Source organism: Lissotriton vulgaris, chromosome 2_1, assembly GCF_964263255.1.
Source record: "Lissotriton vulgaris chromosome 2_1, aLisVul1.2, whole genome shotgun sequence".
In the NCBI taxonomy this organism is placed as follows: domain Eukaryota; kingdom Metazoa; phylum Chordata; class Amphibia; order Caudata; family Salamandridae; genus Lissotriton; species Lissotriton vulgaris.
The window spans coordinates 857,173,941-857,190,466 of NC_141687.1; the positions used below are offsets into that span (position 1 = coordinate 857,173,941).

General features: G+C 46.8%; 1 protein-coding gene across 2 annotated transcripts in view; it reads right to left on the reverse strand.

Annotated features, from left to right (window-relative positions):
- Positions 1–16,526, reverse strand: part of UBE2F (ubiquitin conjugating enzyme E2 F (putative)) — a 1,298,841-nt gene that overhangs the window by 33,716 nt on the left and 1,248,599 nt on the right. The window lies entirely within an intron of this gene.

A 16,526-nucleotide genomic window follows, 5' to 3' on the forward strand; every position in this document is an offset into this window, starting at 1 on the left:
CCTGGATTAGTGCAAGGTGCACCACTTGAATATGTGTGCACCATATACTAAGCCAGCATCCTACAGTTGGTAATGAAGGATGCTGTTCAGATTCACATAGTCTTGTCATTGTCTGGTAACTTCCATCTCTTGTTGCTGTTAAATGGGATACTGGAAATCGGTTGTAGTTGATGCGGTATCAGGGTCAATAGATGTTTATTTTCAGAAGGGCTTGAGGACGCAATGTTTCAGAAGGCCAGGAACCGAGACACAAAAAAGAGGAATTGAACAGGACAGTTGGTGGGGATCTGGGGGGAGAAAGGTAGGGGGAGTTGTTTGAGGTATGTGGCCCAACAAGAGTTCATACGAAGATTGAATACTTCTGTTATATCAGGAAGGTTCAGAATTTCAGCTCTTTCCCTTGATGTGAAGTAGTACAGTAGGGGCCGGATTGCAGAGGGAGGAAATACGTCTTACCCGATTAGGCACTTGCAATGGCAGAGCAATTAATCAAAACTCTCCCACCAACCTACATGTCGACAATTCAGAAGACGCCGACTTAGAACTAACATACCACAATCGCATGCACAGAACATCACATCAAAGCCATATACCTGGCTAACAATGCCTCCCTAATTTAATAAGACCCCAGAAAATGTAAAGAAACAGCAAATTTGTTTGGAAAAATATACCTATACACAGAGCACAACAAAGATTTATGGCCAGATTGAGATGGCCTGTATCCAATATGAAGTATTATTAACCATGTACCGTCTTAGTGGAGGGACGCCTGGCTGCCAAGATTACATCACAGACTTCGGGAGGCAAGTCAAATGACGTCAACTGCTGCCGCTCAATCTCACTCAAGGAGGTAGAGGCTGGACAGGTTCGGGTGGAGGACCATCTTATGCTGCTGCTACAGAAGATCCTCCCGAAGAGGCAGTCTGATCGGAGGATCGATGGCCATGTTGAACAGCTCGGGATACCAGACTCTTCGTGCCCAGTCCGGAGCAACGAGAATGACTTGGTCCTGGTCGCAACTGATCTTCAGCACTCTGGGCAGGAGTGGTAAAGGTGGAAAGGCGCATAGAAGACTGCATCTCCACTCACAACGAAAAGTGTCGCCTAGCGAGTGCCGCCTTGGAAATTCCAACGCTCAGAATTGCTGACATTGCACGTTCTCTTTGGTGGCGAATAGATCTAACCAAGGCTCTCCCCACTGCTGAAAGAGATCTTGCACCACCTCCTAGTGAAGACTCCATTTGTGATCCATCATGCCCCTGCAGCTGAGTTCCTCCGCCCTGCCTGGTGTTGAACCACCAGTGATATGCCCTGATGTTCCAGCCATGTCTAGAGGAGCAGGGCCTCCTGACATAGGGTCCAGAACCCCACCCCGCCCCATTTGTTGCAGTACCACACGGATGTGGTGTTGTCCGTGAACACCTGCACTACTCTTCCTCGGACAGAGTGAAGGAATGCCTTTAGTGCAAGACAGATCACCCAAAGCTCCAGAACGTTGATGTGGAGCTCGGACTCTGCCGGAGACCAGAGGGCTCAGATCTCCGCCTCTCCCATCATGTGGCCACCCCATCCCGGAAGGGATGCGTCTGTCACCAATGTGTATTTTGATTGGGGAAGGGAGAGGGATCTGCCGTTGACCCAATCCTGGTTCATGAACCACCACTGCAATTGTTGTGCACTTCCCTCCGAGATTTGGATCCAATCGGACATATTCTCCTGATACTGCGCCCACTGGAACTTCAGGTCTCACTACAGAGACCGCATATGCCACCTGGCATGATCGACCAGCAGGATGCAGGAGGCCATGAGGCCTATCAGCCTCAGGGTCATATCTGACCGAAACTCGGGACAAAGGCTGAAAGATCAGAATCATAGCCCGAATTTTCCAGATTCGCTGTTCAGGAGGATAAACCCGAAACTGTGTTGTGTCCAGAACCGCTCCGATGAAAAGGAGCCTCTGCGAGGGAATCAGGTGCGACTTCGGCACATTGATGGAGAACCCCAGCAAATGCAGGGGGTCGGCTGTAGTATGGAGGTGGGAGACGACTGCCTAGGGTGAGACCGTCTTTAACAACCAGTCGTTGAGATAGGAGGAAGACTGGAACACCTGATCTGCGCAGATGATCTGCGACCACTGCCATCACTTTCGTGAACACCCGAAGGGTGCTGGTAAGGTCAAAGGGGAGCAAGGTAAACAAAGTGTTCGTAGCCTACTGTGAACCGCAGGTAACGCCGGTGGTCCAGTAGGATGGGGATGTGAAAATAAATGTCCTGCAAGTCCAACACTACCATCCAGTCTCCAGGGTCGAGCATCAACATCTTGAACTTCTCCTTCCGTAGGAAGCAGTTTACGTTCCTGAGATCCAAGATAGGACGCAGGCCATTGTCCTTCATGGGTACCAGAAAGTAGTGGGAATAGCAACCACAACCTACTTCTGGGGCAGGAACGGGCTCAATGGCTCCCTTGGCCAGAAAAGACGTGACTTCCTGTTGGAGAAGGCCCAGATGATCCTCCGACATGCGATGGTATTAAGGTGGCATGGCTGGATGGGTAGCCTCGAAGGAGAGGTAATAGCCCCTTTGGACGATCTGCAAAACCCACCTGTCCGACATGATGGTGCACCAGTGGGGGAGATGATGGCGAATCCTGCCGCCCACTGGCGATTGTTGGGCCTGGAATGTCGGACTAGGAAGGTTTGGAGGCGGAAGCAGACGGAGGGTGGTGGATTCACCCGCCCGCTGGCCCCCAGAACCACAGCAGTGGTTCCCACGTCCCAGACCGCGCGAAGGTTGGGGAACTTCTGCCCAGAGCCACAGGTCGACGCATCGCGTTGGGGCAACCCTTCTGTATCCACGAAAGGGGCAAACAGCAGACTGCGCAGGGTGGCTGGAGAGGCCCAAGGACTTGGCCGTAGCCCGCTAGTCCTTGAAACTCTGTAGAGCATTGTCTGCTTTGTCGCTAAAAAGGCAACGACAATCAAAGGGCATGTCCATAAGGTTGTTCTGGACATCCCCAGAAAATCCAGTCGTAGTCGAAAGGCTTCCGACGTGGAAATCGTCCTGCCTAGAGTGGGCAGTATCCAGCCCACAGCAGTGGATGGTAAACTCAGCTGCGTCCCTCCCGGCAGCAACAGCCTGGGAGAGTACGGTCCGGGCGTCCTTCGGACACTGAGGCAGCACTTGCGCAACCATGTCCCACACAGAGAGGGAATAACGGCCCAATAGACATGCAGTGTTTACCGGCCGCAGTCCCAAGCTGACAGATGAAAAATACTTTTTCCCAAGATGATCCACCTTCTTGTATTTTCTATCTGGTGGAGCGGTAGGGAATGCGCTCTCAGGAGTGGGGTGTTGGGAGAGGAAAGTGGCTTCAAGCAATCATCCTATCCACGGGAGCCCCTGTGTTGGGCCTGGACCAGGTGCCCAAAAGACGTCTATTAGGGCTTCATTAAACTGCAGCAGGGGCTCCAAAGAGCTCGCTTGCAGTTGAAGCACCTCAGTCAGGAGGTTAGTCCTGACCGCCACTGTAGGGAGCTCGAGGTGGAGAGCCACGGCCGCCCTAAGCAACACCACTACATAGGAAGCTCCCACCTCCGTAGCCACGGTAGGAGGAGACAACATGCCATGGTCAGGGTAGGTATCAAGACCACTGGCATTCCCCAGGTCCTCTCTCCAGTCTGGTCATACTCTGACCGGTCGGTCAGAGGGCCACCTGACCCCTCTCACTCCTCCTCCTCGTCCTCTGGGTGCCAATCTGGCCTGAAAGGGACCTCGGAGTGAATAGGGGTACAAAAACCCCACTCAGCGCCGGGCGACAACGGTCCAGCTCCGTGTCCACATCAGGATGGAGGTTGGGGTCGAAGCCGTCCGGGGGCACGACCGGCGTTCAGTGCGTGTGCGGTGCTGCGGAAAGCGGCGCTGGTGGAGGTGTAATGAGGTAAACTGGCACCGATCCATGGGGGGCCTGCATCATCCCGGCTACCACGACACCAACGACTGACACAGGGCCAACCAACGTCACCTTCTGCCACGCAGAGGTACTGCTGACTAAAACCTTTCCAGATCCAGTCTGAAGCCTGGGGGTAATTCTAAGGTAAGGAATCTATAACTAACTGTTTCTTAAGGATATTGGGCATTAACACAATCATCTTTATTGTCATCTCCTAGGTTATGCTGGCTTTAATCAGAGTCTGATCCAAACAAGTTTTGGAGTACTTGAGTGATTCCCGGACACATACAGGGTGCGGTCTGGGTCAGATTGAGGTTGGAGCGTGGAAGCATCAGGACTAGAGATGATGAGACTTTAGTTGGGCTGGATTCTGTTAGGAGTTGTATAAAACAATTTGTTTTCCTCACATGTCAATGTGGAAGGAACGGGCCTAGATCAAGGTGTAAGGTTCCTACATCAGGGTGGGTTGTGTCCCAAAATTAGGGTGGACACGCAAAGGCTCTGTCAAGGACAGATCGGCCAACTGTAATCAGACTTGAGGCCTCTTCAGAACAGTGGTGCCCAAAATTTGCAATGTGGCCTCTTTAAAAACTTCCCTCTGTTGTGATGTTGCCAGCAACCCAGGAATCTGGGGTGCATCAGGATAAGCTTGGGAATCAGCTCCTCTGTAGGAAATGGAGATCAAGAGGCACCACTACGTACCCATGACTTCTCAGGTCAAGAGTGGCAGGATTGAGAAAAATCACACTTCGTTTTCTTAGGTTTCTTTTTGGACTTTAACTTACCTGATGATTTCAAGTGTGAGCAAGATCTTTCAAGGGTACGCCCTCAAGAGCAGGACTCAACTTCAACTGGAAGCGGAACTTACACGCCTTCCTGCGGTGTTCAGTGATTTAGAGCTTGGGTTTTTGTTTCCAGACCGCCTTGGGACTCATCCGAATGCAGTCCTTGCAGGTCCTGGAGTAGACTACCTCAAACATAAGAGATAGACTATGTGGGATCCGTCATAGAAATCGGTTAGGGACAATCTTAAAAAGTCTTAAACCTTTTAGATTAGGCGGGACATGTTCTCTTGCACAGTATGAAAATATTTTGAGGAAAAAATTGAAGAAAAAAATACAAGGTAAAAGTTAGGAAGCAAGCTTCAGATCAATATCCAAAGGCGCAGAATGAAAGGAACCGACAACAGCACAGGGGTGCGGATTATATTTGGCTGTGCCAACACTTCTGGGGCGAAATGAAGCAAACGGGGAGCCACACAATGCCACTTGCTGGCTCATGGGGGGAAGTGATCTGAAAAATCCCTGAATCCAGTCTGGGCCCTGGGGTGGGGGGGATAGGGTGAGGAGTCTGTGGTTAGAAGTATCCATCAGAAAATGTCTGTAGCTCTATGCATGCAGATTAACATTTTTGTTACCATCACAGTCTAGGGAGACTGTGGACATAGCCAAATGGTTTCACAATAATGTTTGGCCCACAAAGGCAAAAACAAGAGTCCATCTTTGGTTGCTCTGAGACATTAATGGGTTGAATCTGGAGCCTTATAATCCTTCTGCAGTCTACAAATCCCAGGTTTGAAAGGCTGAGTGGTCTTCAGCGGTATCCTGTCCTATTTCTGCAAGTGTTGCAAGAAGGTGATTAAATTAGGTGATCATTTGGAGCATTTGTTAACGTCACATAAGGAACACTGAATATTCTTGGACAGAATGGGCAAATTAAATAACTTTTAAGTTTTTTGCAAAAGGGAATAAAAAGGACAATATCACACTGAGGAAAATATACCAAAGCTGGCAAGACTGAGATAAAACAGCCACTTGATTCAACAACCCATACTTCTAAGTATATCACGTCTCCAGCGCTGTCCTCTGACACGTGTTCCTTTAAGTGCCTCAAAATAAATTCTTCCACTTGTTATTGAGGTGGAATGGAGTGCTATGTGTCAATCTCTGGCTGAGGGTCACTACAGAATAGTTCGGTCACAAGTGGGTGGGAGGCAGGAGCAGAGGGTTGAGTTGGCAGATGGCCTACAGGTAGGATAATTAGCACAGAAGTTGTCCATAAGAGAGAATAGAAAATTGGCTGAAAGGTGCAGCAGGTGCATATCTGAGTGTCCGTACTGTGGAGCACAGTACGAGTAGAATTATGTTCCAATAGGCACTATATATGCTTGCGCCGTTTTCACCCTCCTCTTCCTCACAGCATACTTTGTGGAGTGTAAAGCGGTCTCCTCCTTCCTGTCCTTCCTCTTCAGTTTCCAAAATCCGTAGCAAGGTTCAGTTGCTGAAGACATCAGTGTGGTAGAGGATGGGTTTAGCCCTTTATTGGACCATGGTGTAGCTGAAAGCTGCTCAGCGAAGTTGAAAAGACTTGTTTAGGTGAAAAAACAATAAAATACACATTGTTGCTGAGTGACAGCCATCAGACGATGTTTCTTGCCTGTTGTCAAAAAGGCATCACAGACCAGGGTTGTGTCACTGAAGGAGCCATCATTTGAAAAAGGTTACTTCACAACTAGGTTGACAACGATTTACAGAATGACAGGTGCAGTTACTGAAAAAGATGGTGGGCCCTTTGAGGCACTTGTTGACAAAGTTGTCAGTGATGTAGATTTAGGCTTGAGAGTTTTTTTTGTTGACGAGGCAGTACAGGTCAGTACGACATTCAACTGGATTTTTTGCTGTAAATGTGTTTTTACATCTTTTGAGAAGATATTTTTGATTTGGAAGAAAAAGTAGAAATATCCATCAATGACACTGCTTTCACGACACACCTTCGATTTAATTATGTCCAGCTGAAGCCACCCAGACAAATTATGGTGAAGCACGAAGCCCTGCAAGCGTAGTCCTTGGTGCTCTTGGCAAAGAGAATGCCTATCCGTTGGCAATCAGGTCAGGACTCTTCATCGACCCCAAGCCTCCATTCTCCCAGAAGCTTGAATACCTAAAAAAATAGGGAGAGGTGTGTCCAGTAGCCCACTGAGCCCCATGATCTGCAACACTGGTTCAGAGTTCCCCTCAATTCCAAACAACAAAGTGGAAAGTCACAATCTGGTAACAAGCAAGAACATTCCACTCACAACGTTCCTACCTTACAGCCTGCCCTCGTATTTTCTACTTTAGACATTTGGTCCATCCTTCCCACCTCTACTGCCCCCCCCCTCCTGCCCCCTCCCAGGTTGCTTATTAAATGCAAAACCGAAATAGAGTGGTTTAATAAGGCAAATAAGCAACCAACACAACATAGTCAGATAATATGTAAAATAGTAAACTGTCTAAAAGGCAAACTCAAACGCCCCAACGAATCCCTGGACAAAAAAAGTGGAGTGGTTTGGGATGCTGCCGTAAAGTGCATCCTTTGCTTTAACAGAGAGGACATTGAATGTGTTGCACTGCTTATGAAAGCAAGAAACAATGAAACGTGGTGTCAAATGGGAGGGGGCGGATAGCTTACTTTGACACAGTGTTCTAATGCACTGTCCCCCGTCTTCTCTTCGCCTAATTACACTCTGAGATGTGCCCTGGGAAAAAGAAGTGTCCATCAGTTGTTTCTCTGCCCTCACAGGAAAATGAAACTCATCGCCTCTTACTAATTAAAAGCTCCGCATTCATTAAAGATATCACATTTGCTGCTCTGTCAGGCCTCTTGACAAGAAGCGCTTTCAGGGCATTACTTTTTCCGGTTTGAGGACGAAAACAAAACAAAAAAAGCCTATCTGTGCTGGAGAAAATTAAGAGCAAATATCATTTAGGAGAGGATGATTCTTGCAATAGGCAACGTTTGTAGAGAAACCAGATAGGGTTGCTCGGAGAGGAAAAAAAGTTTATCAGATTCCAGGTGAAGGCTCTAGAAGGTATGGAGGAGACCAGCGGTGACCCCTCCTCTAAGGTGGAGAAACGTCACACCAGCGCCTTTTCGCAATGTAAATAAAAGGCAAAATAAAGTAATAATAAGTCAATGTTATTATCATTTCATTTTGCCAAATGCGGTGGGATGACCCAGCCACAGCTACAGTGCCCTTGACACTAAAGTTATAACAGTAAAGTAATAAGTCTCCACACATGATTTATCACTCAAAAATCAGCTTTAAATATATTGTCGAAATACAGAAAATGTTCTCCAAACATCAGCTTCTGAGTTTGTCTTAAATACAAAATGTTTGTATACATATATTTGTTTAACTAAGCACATGGTTTCAATTTAGTAGGCTAGGCTGCACACAGGAGAGCTCTTACAGACAGCTGGAGAGCTACCAGTAGCTCACGAGCTACTCCTTGGAGAAGCCTAGCCTAGGAGCAGAAGAGAATTTGGTCATAGATTCGCTTCTGAGCGGGAGCACTAAGGTGCAAACAACCAGAAGCGTTTTGATGCTTCTAGAAAGTGTGTTTGAACGATTATCTTACAATAGCTGTGAACTGGGTCAACTAGATGATTTGAGATTCTCTTACCCCACATTACCATCTTAAAACGCACTACATTTCAACCAGGTGAACGAGTCTCCCTCTGGTGAATGAGATCAGTGTCAAGGCAAATAAGTGACAGGGCGAATGAGAATACTGTGGACAGTGCAGAGGGACTGATAGTAAGAGAGTCAACTAAGATGAACTAGATCGAGTACCTTCACTTACAACGACACAAATCGGTGGCATATTTAATTGCATTATATTAGGGCACATGCATTTTGAGAGTAGATGGGAAATATGGTCATTATATTTGCTGCAGGTACAAGTATTTAATTCTGCTGTAACTTCTCTTGCCAGGATTTATGGCTGCTGTAAAATGCAGAAGCAGCCAGTGTCAGAATAAGCTATTAAACAATTCAAGGTGAATGATGTTTGAAAAGGTTGAGCAGCACGGTTAGAAGATTACTAATACATATATTTCCCTATTATATTGCTCACGTTATCGCCAGTTCAGGCTCTCAAACAATACTATTTTCTGTCCATGATGAGCATTTTTTTTATTTAATTTCTTAAAATATGGCATTAGATCTTTACCATTGCTTACAGAGCACTTGCACTGTGACTTTGCTTACTAGAAAGAACCAACGATCTCCCGATCAAGCCATCTGGTCACGCAACAACCTCCTGGCTGCCCAATGCTACCACGCACTGTCTACATTGGCTTTTTAATCGCAACGAAAGGTTCCCAGGTCTTCAATTACACACAACGAAATCGGCTCGATTGTTAACAAGTATTGTCGCAAAGCCGTGAGTACATGGCTGTTTATTGCGGTCAGCCTGCATGTACGATCCTAGTCCAGCAAATGAGGTGCCAAGCTCATTGGAGATGCGGGGATCTAGTCCATCCTAAAAATTCCCATCAGGAATGGTGGAAACTGGTCCATGCTCCATCACACCACTCTGCACACAGCATGGGCGCACAAACCATGCCCCTTCATTGGCAAAGCATTCGCATGTGTGCTGTCACAACCACCAACACGCACCAGTCTGCAGAGGCCAGTCAGGCCCTGGCACCAGTCTGAGAGTGATATCCTCCTACAAGGACAGCGGTCTGAGGCAACATTCGCTTGTCCACCCCACAACACGGATGAGTGTCGCGTCAGAAGGATCCGCGGATACCGTACATAATGACTTGCAAGGCAATGACCGCGCTGACACTTCGATTCTAATGCATGGATATTGTCTGACTCACTCTGGTGCAGAATATCCTGGGCTTGCTAATACTGTGGAGGGGTAGCTGTCATCTCGGACACATTTAGCCTCTATGGAAACAAGGCTGTTATGTCCTGGTGAATTAGAAAATAAATTAGAGAGACGAAGGCAATCCAGGCAAGACGAGCAGGCCTGTCACTCACGGCCACGGGCGAGCACGGAGGCAGCGAGCGATAACGAGAAAGGCCAGGTCCCTGAACTGTCGCGACAATTAACAAGAGCCAGACTGATGCCGCTGGAAGCTGTGAGCAGCTCCGTGGGTACACAGGCCCCCGCTCCGCCGCTTATCTCCACGCCGTGGCACGGTGTTCAGCTACTCGCTAGTAGCAGCCCGCTGCTGCGATCTGTAGTCGGCTGTGCTTTTACATAAAACACTGCCCTAGCGCCCTTCCGTGTTATTGTATGTGTGTGTGTGTGTGTGTGTGTGTGTGTGGGGTTGCAGGAGCGGGGATGTGTGTATGTGAGGGGGAAGAGATGTGCAAGTCATCCGTCTTATACAGAATGTCCAATTAGGGGGCACTCGTCACTAAATTCATAACTGAGAGGGAGTTAATCAGACCTTATGGACTTTGGCCTTTTCAGTAAGGTATGTGATCACGTGACGTGGCTGACACAGTCATACATGCCAATCGACCCGAATCAAGCTGGAGACTCGCGATTTAAAAACAAAGAAGACTTTATTTTGGATACCTCACGCCTGAAATTGTACCTCCTTCAATAAAAGTAAATGGAATAAATGTATTCCCCACGCCTATTTTTAAATCTCACACTTTCCTCTTCTAAAATATTGGCATGTGTGCACAATGTACGGGCAGGCAATACTTCGGGTGTTCGCAATAAATGTAAAGTATTCTGGCAAATGGCGCTCATATCTACTGCTCAAGGGACAACACAACTGTCATCTGGTGTTGATGAACTACATGCTGCCATCTCTCGCACATCAATCCACTTAACTCTAAAATGTAATGATTTAGAAAGTTTTGAAGGCTGAAACTTCGCACTATGCAAGTACATTAGTAACTAGCTAAAGAAAACAAACTTAGACTCTGAGTAAGTCAAATAAGCTGGGCGATCAGACAGTGGACAGACGATTTTTCAACAATGGAGGACTTCTGAAAGGTTAGAATTTATATATCATGCAAAGGGCCAATTGCATCTTCCACCTGGCCAGGGACTCAGAATGTGTTGAACACAAAGCAAATTGTTTATTCAAACTGTTAAATCTCCTAAGTGACCCACTACGTCTCCCTACATTGTATATTTACCCTGCCAGCTCCAAATTACACATGTACAGCACGGGGACTACTATGGCTATTCAGAAACAAACATCTCCTGGATCTAAAATTTTTGAATGGGCTACCATATGCGGTGAAGAATACAACTAAAAATTGCTTGCATGACTCACAAAGCTATACACTACAACACACCAAGCTGCACTGTGCTAGAGACTCGAACTAACGTAATAGAATCTCTGGCGCACGCTTGGAAGATAAATGGCAAACTCCAGTATTTGGAACGAGCGGTGTCCTGGAGGAGGTGGATTCTGGCTGGGAAAACAGAGGAGAGACTTTGTGGGATAACGACTGCCAGAGAGACGAGAAGGAAAAAGGAAACGCTGTGGACAGGATTCTGAAGGACACAAAGGGACCGATGTGGGTGGAAGGCACTGGTTACGGTTAGGACAATAAATGCTATGAGCACTGTCAATGAGTCCAGTGGGGCCGGAGAACTGGCAGGCGCTGGGACTCCCAATGCCGCTACCCAGGAGGACTGTGGCACCAGACAACTCCCTGCAATAAAGTTTTACCTTACAGAGGTAGTGGGCACCACTGCAATCATCACCAACCGAAAGTTTGGACACGGGGAATCACTATTAATAATGTAGGTTGCATCTGGATCACAAGCATCGTGACGGTCATGATAGGGAGAGTACTTCAACACTGTATGCTGCAATATTGACCCTGTGCTTTATCGTTTCTTTGAGGACCACACTACGCCTGGTCTCTACATCTGAAGAGAAGACAGAGGGCGTGGAGAGATGGAAGTCTAGGGACTTAACCGTATCCGAAGTAAAGGAACCTAGATATATTGGATCAAGCATTTGTGGACATTCGCAGCAATTGCCTTAAGGATAGTTGTCGATACAACATCAATAAACATTTAAAAGCATACCCACGGCTGGGCAATGTTGAGTGACCACAGGACCAGAGGATCCAATTAAATTACCAAGAAGAGGCGAGGGCGCTGGTGTCTTCTACTATCCCCAATGCTGCTGGGGAGGGGGACAATTTTGAAAATTATTACACTCCCCAAACTTCCATATGCCCTACAGAACACACATTATCCAGTCCCAGAGGACACGTTTCCCAAACTAGAGGGAGACCTTAGTACTTTGCTGTGGGGCACCCTAGAATAGCGCTAAGGAAGCTTCAACAAAATCCGTATAATAGTGTGATCTCCCTCCCGCACATTAGTGGCTGTTACTAGGTAGCACATATGGTCCCTGAAAATGACTGGTCGATCGCAACGCAAAGAAACCCCACTTATAGGCTTGAACGATTACAGTTTGACAATCGGTCACATCTGCATTATATGGCGGGAAAGACAATTGACAGCTACTCTCTGCAACGTAGGTGGCATTAGAAGTCTGGAAGAAAGGCACTAAATGTATATGCTGGGCGTGTTAGGTGACCCCGGTAATGCCCGTCTGGGAGGGGGCATGGATGCAGGATCTGGGGAAACTTGGGGGCTTCAGGGGACCGCCCAGATCAGGAATCTCTTGAAGGATGCCAACCTGATGCCCTTTTCCTCCGTTCAAAAGAAATACCAAATGAACCTTAACCAATACCTAAGTTATGCACAGCTGCGAAATGCTTGGCAAACACATGGATTGGGGGAGCACTAGACATACCCAAATATGTCCCCATGGAGGGCAGGTTGCTAATAGAAGAGCTTGAATGAAACGCAATCTCCCTCACATTTAAGACGCTCAAAAACATGCCAGACACATTGGGTAAACTGAGTCACAGGTGGGTGACAGAAGTGGGAGAGATGAAGGATTAGGATTGGGAGGCAGCCCTAATTCACCCAAGGGAGGTGGCCATAAAATCCAGGCTGCGCCGGAGCTCAAGAAGGAATATGCTACTTACCAGTATGCATCTGTTCTTGGCATAGAGGGCTGCAGAGTGGTACATTATGAATAGATCGCCATCTGGTGTTGGGCTCGGATGATTGCACTTTGTTTTTCTCTTGGAGAGTCTTTTGTCTCTTGGTGACTCCTCCCTTGGTTGGTAGTGCGCATGGGCATCAGCTCCATCCTTAGATTGTTTTGCCATAGTAGGGTTAGATGGAGTAGTATAGTAGAATACATAAAAGAGTGCCCATGTAAGTGTATCTAAATAAGATAATGTTGGAACAGACACAGGTTTCCGGGGAGGCTGGGAGGGCATGTACCACTCTGCAGCCCTCTATGCCAAGAACAGATGCATACTGGTAAGTAGCATATTCCGTTCGAGGCATATGGGCTGCAGATGGTACATTATGAATAGACTATATAGCAGTTCTCTCCCTAGCGGTGGTCGCCCGTGTCTGTTGCAACTGTCTGAAACAATGTTTTTAATACTGCTTGTCCCACTCTAGCTTGTTGTGTTGTGTGCACATCTACACAATAGTGTTTTGTGAAGGTGTGCAGTGTAACCCAGGTAGCCGCTTTGCATATGTCATCTAGTGGAATGTTTCCCAGAAATGCCATAGATGCTCCTAGTTTACGTGTAGAGTGAGCTCTAGGAGGAACAGTTAATGTTCTCTTTGCCTTTAAGTAGCATATTTGAATGCATTTTACAATCCATCTGGCAATGCCCGCTTTGGAGATGGGATTGCCTTTATGTGTGGGAGAAAACGCAACAAATAGCTGTTTTGTCTTTCTGAAAGTTTGTGTTCTTTCTATATAGTACAATATGGCCCTTCTAACATCCAGTGTATGTAGGGCTCTTTCAGCTACTGTTTGTGGTTTTGGAAAGAAAACCGGTAATTCCACTGACTGATTGATGTGGAATGCTGAAATAACCTTCGGTAAGAATTTTGGGTTTGTTCTAAGAACCACTTTATTTTGGTGTAGCTGCATAAATGGTTCTTGAATCGTAAAAGCCTGCAGTTCACTTACTCTTCTAAGTGACGTGATAGCTATGAGGAAGGCTACCTTCCATGTGAGGAATTGTATTTCACACCTATGCATAGGTTCAAATGGTGGCCCCATTAGTCTGGTAAGCACTATGTTGAGATTCCAGACTGGGGAAGGTGGTCTTCTTGGTGGAATTACTCTTTTGAGTCCTTCCATGAAAGCTTTAATTGCTGGTACTCTGAATAGTGACAGATGTTGCCTGTTTTGTAAGTACGCCGCTGTGGCTGCGAGATGAACTCTGATAGAGGTATATGCTAGGTTACATTGCTGTAAGTGTAACAAATAGCAAATGATTTGTTTAGTGGATGCGTCCAGAGGGTTGATGTGCTTACTGTTACAGTGTATAGCAAACCTCTTCCATTTTGCTGCATCGCATGCTCTGGTGGTAGGACGTCTTGCTTGTTTAATGATTTCCATGCATTCTGGTGGTAAATCTAAATACCCAAACTCTATGACCTCAGGAGCCAGATCGCCAGGTTCAGTTGTTTGGGATCTGGGTGCATTATTTCTCCATGGTTCTGTGTAAGATGCATGGGTAATAACCTTAGCTCTTGATGTGGTACTTGTGAGAGTTGTAGCAGCGTGGTGAACCACGGCTGTCTTGCCCACGTGGGTGCCACTAGTATCATTGTCATTGAATGTTGCTGCAGTTTCCGAACCAGTAATGGAATTAGTGGTAGAGGAGGGAACGCGTAAGCAAATCTGTTGGACCAATTTATCCACAGTGCATTGCCCTGGGACCTTTGGTGTGGGTACCTGGATGCGAATTCTTTGCATTTTGCGTTCTGATGATTGGCAAACAGATCTATCTCTGGTTGCCCCCATTTTTGGAAGAATGGCTGTAGTATTTGGTCGTGCAGCTCCCATTCGTGTACTTGTTCTGACTGTCTGCTTAGGATGTCTGCTATTTGATTTTGAACTCCTGGTAGGTGTTCCGCTAACAGGTAGATCTTTTGAGGAATGGCCCATCTCCATATGTCCTGTGCTAGTCTGGACAGTTGGAGAGAGTGTGTCCCCCCCTGTTTTTGAATATAATACATTGCAGTCATGTCTGTTCTGATCAGGACTGCTTTGCCTGTTATCTGCATTTGGAAAGCTTTTAGTGCTAGAAATATTGCTAATAGCTCTAGGTAGTTGATGTGCAGTTTCTTTTGCTGCACACTCCACTTCCCCTGTACTGTGTATCTGTCCATATGCGCTCCCCATCCGGAGAGCGATGCGTCCGCTGTTATTATCACTTGTGGAATTGGCTCTAGGAACGACCGTCCCTTGGAAATGTTTTCTGTGTTCCACCACTTCAGAGAGCGATACGTCCGGTCGTCTACCAACACCAGATCTGTAATCTGACCTTGAGCCTGATTCCACTGTGTCGCTAGACACTCTTGTAGTGGGCGCATTTGTAGTCTGGCATGTGGTATTAGCAGTATGCAGGAGGACATCATGCCTAATAGTTGCATAAACACTCGTGCTGGTAGTGAGTGTTGTGGTTGAAATCTTTGTATTAACCCGACCATTGTCTGTACTCTGATTGGGTTGGGGTATGCTATTGCCTTTTCTGTGTCTACTGTAGCCCCCAGGTATTGCTGAATCTGGTTTGGTTGCAGGTGTGATTTTTTGTAGTTCACCGTGAACCCTAGGTGGTGCAGCAATTGAATTGTCTTCTGTGTGTTGTGAAGACATTCTTCCTTTGACTTGGCCTTTATTAGCCAATCGTCCAAGTATGGGAAGACATGTATTTGTTGTCTTCTTAGGTGTGCTGCCACCACAGCTAGGCATTTTGTGAAAACTCTCGGTGCTGTTGTGACACCGAATGGAAGGACTTTGAACTGATAGTGTTGTCCTTCTAACACAAACCTTAGGTATTTTCTGTGGGCTTTGTGAATTGGGATATGAAAGTAAGCGTCTTTTAGATCCAGTGTAGAAAGAAAGTCCCCTTTCTTCAGTAAAGGGAGTACTTGTTGGAGCGTGACCATGTGGAAGTGCTCCGAATTTATGTAAGCATTGAGAGGTCTGAGGTCTAATATTGGTCGTAGGGACCCGTCCTTTTTGGGGATCAGGAAGTATAGAGAGTATACTCCTGTGCCCTGTTGATCTTTTGGGACCTTCTCTATTGCATGCTTTTGTAGAAGTGCTAGCACTTCTTCTCTTAACAATGTCAGATGATCCTGACTCATTGGACGCTGTTTGGGGGGGATGTTTGGTGGGGTAGCTGTGAGTTCTAGGCAATAACCATGTTGGATAATTTGTCTCACCCACTTGTCTGACGTGATGTTTTCCCAGACAGGTAGGAACTGTGATAGACGTCCCCCGACCGGTGTTATGTGGTCTGGGGGGAGTTCTATGAAGTCACTGTTTTGGTGTTGAGGCGTTGCGGTTATTATTATTTCCGCGGCCTCTTCCCTTATTGTTGTTACCTCTGTAACTGCCTCTTGAATTACCTCTGGGTGATGTTGGTGTGAAAGATGTGGATTGCTGATTCGTTCCTGTGTTCTTTGAGCCCCCTCTATAGGTGGATCTACGAAAGGAACCTCTGTGTGTTGGCTGTTGCAATGCTCCCATTGACTTAGCCGTTTCCGTATCTTTCTTCATTTTTTCTAATGTCTCGTCTGTGCTTGAACCAAAGAATGTCTTCTGATCAAATGGTTTGTTCAGTAGGGCTGTTTGTACCTCTTGTTTGAATCCTGAGATTCTAAGCCATGCGTGCCTTCTTAGCATGACACTAGTG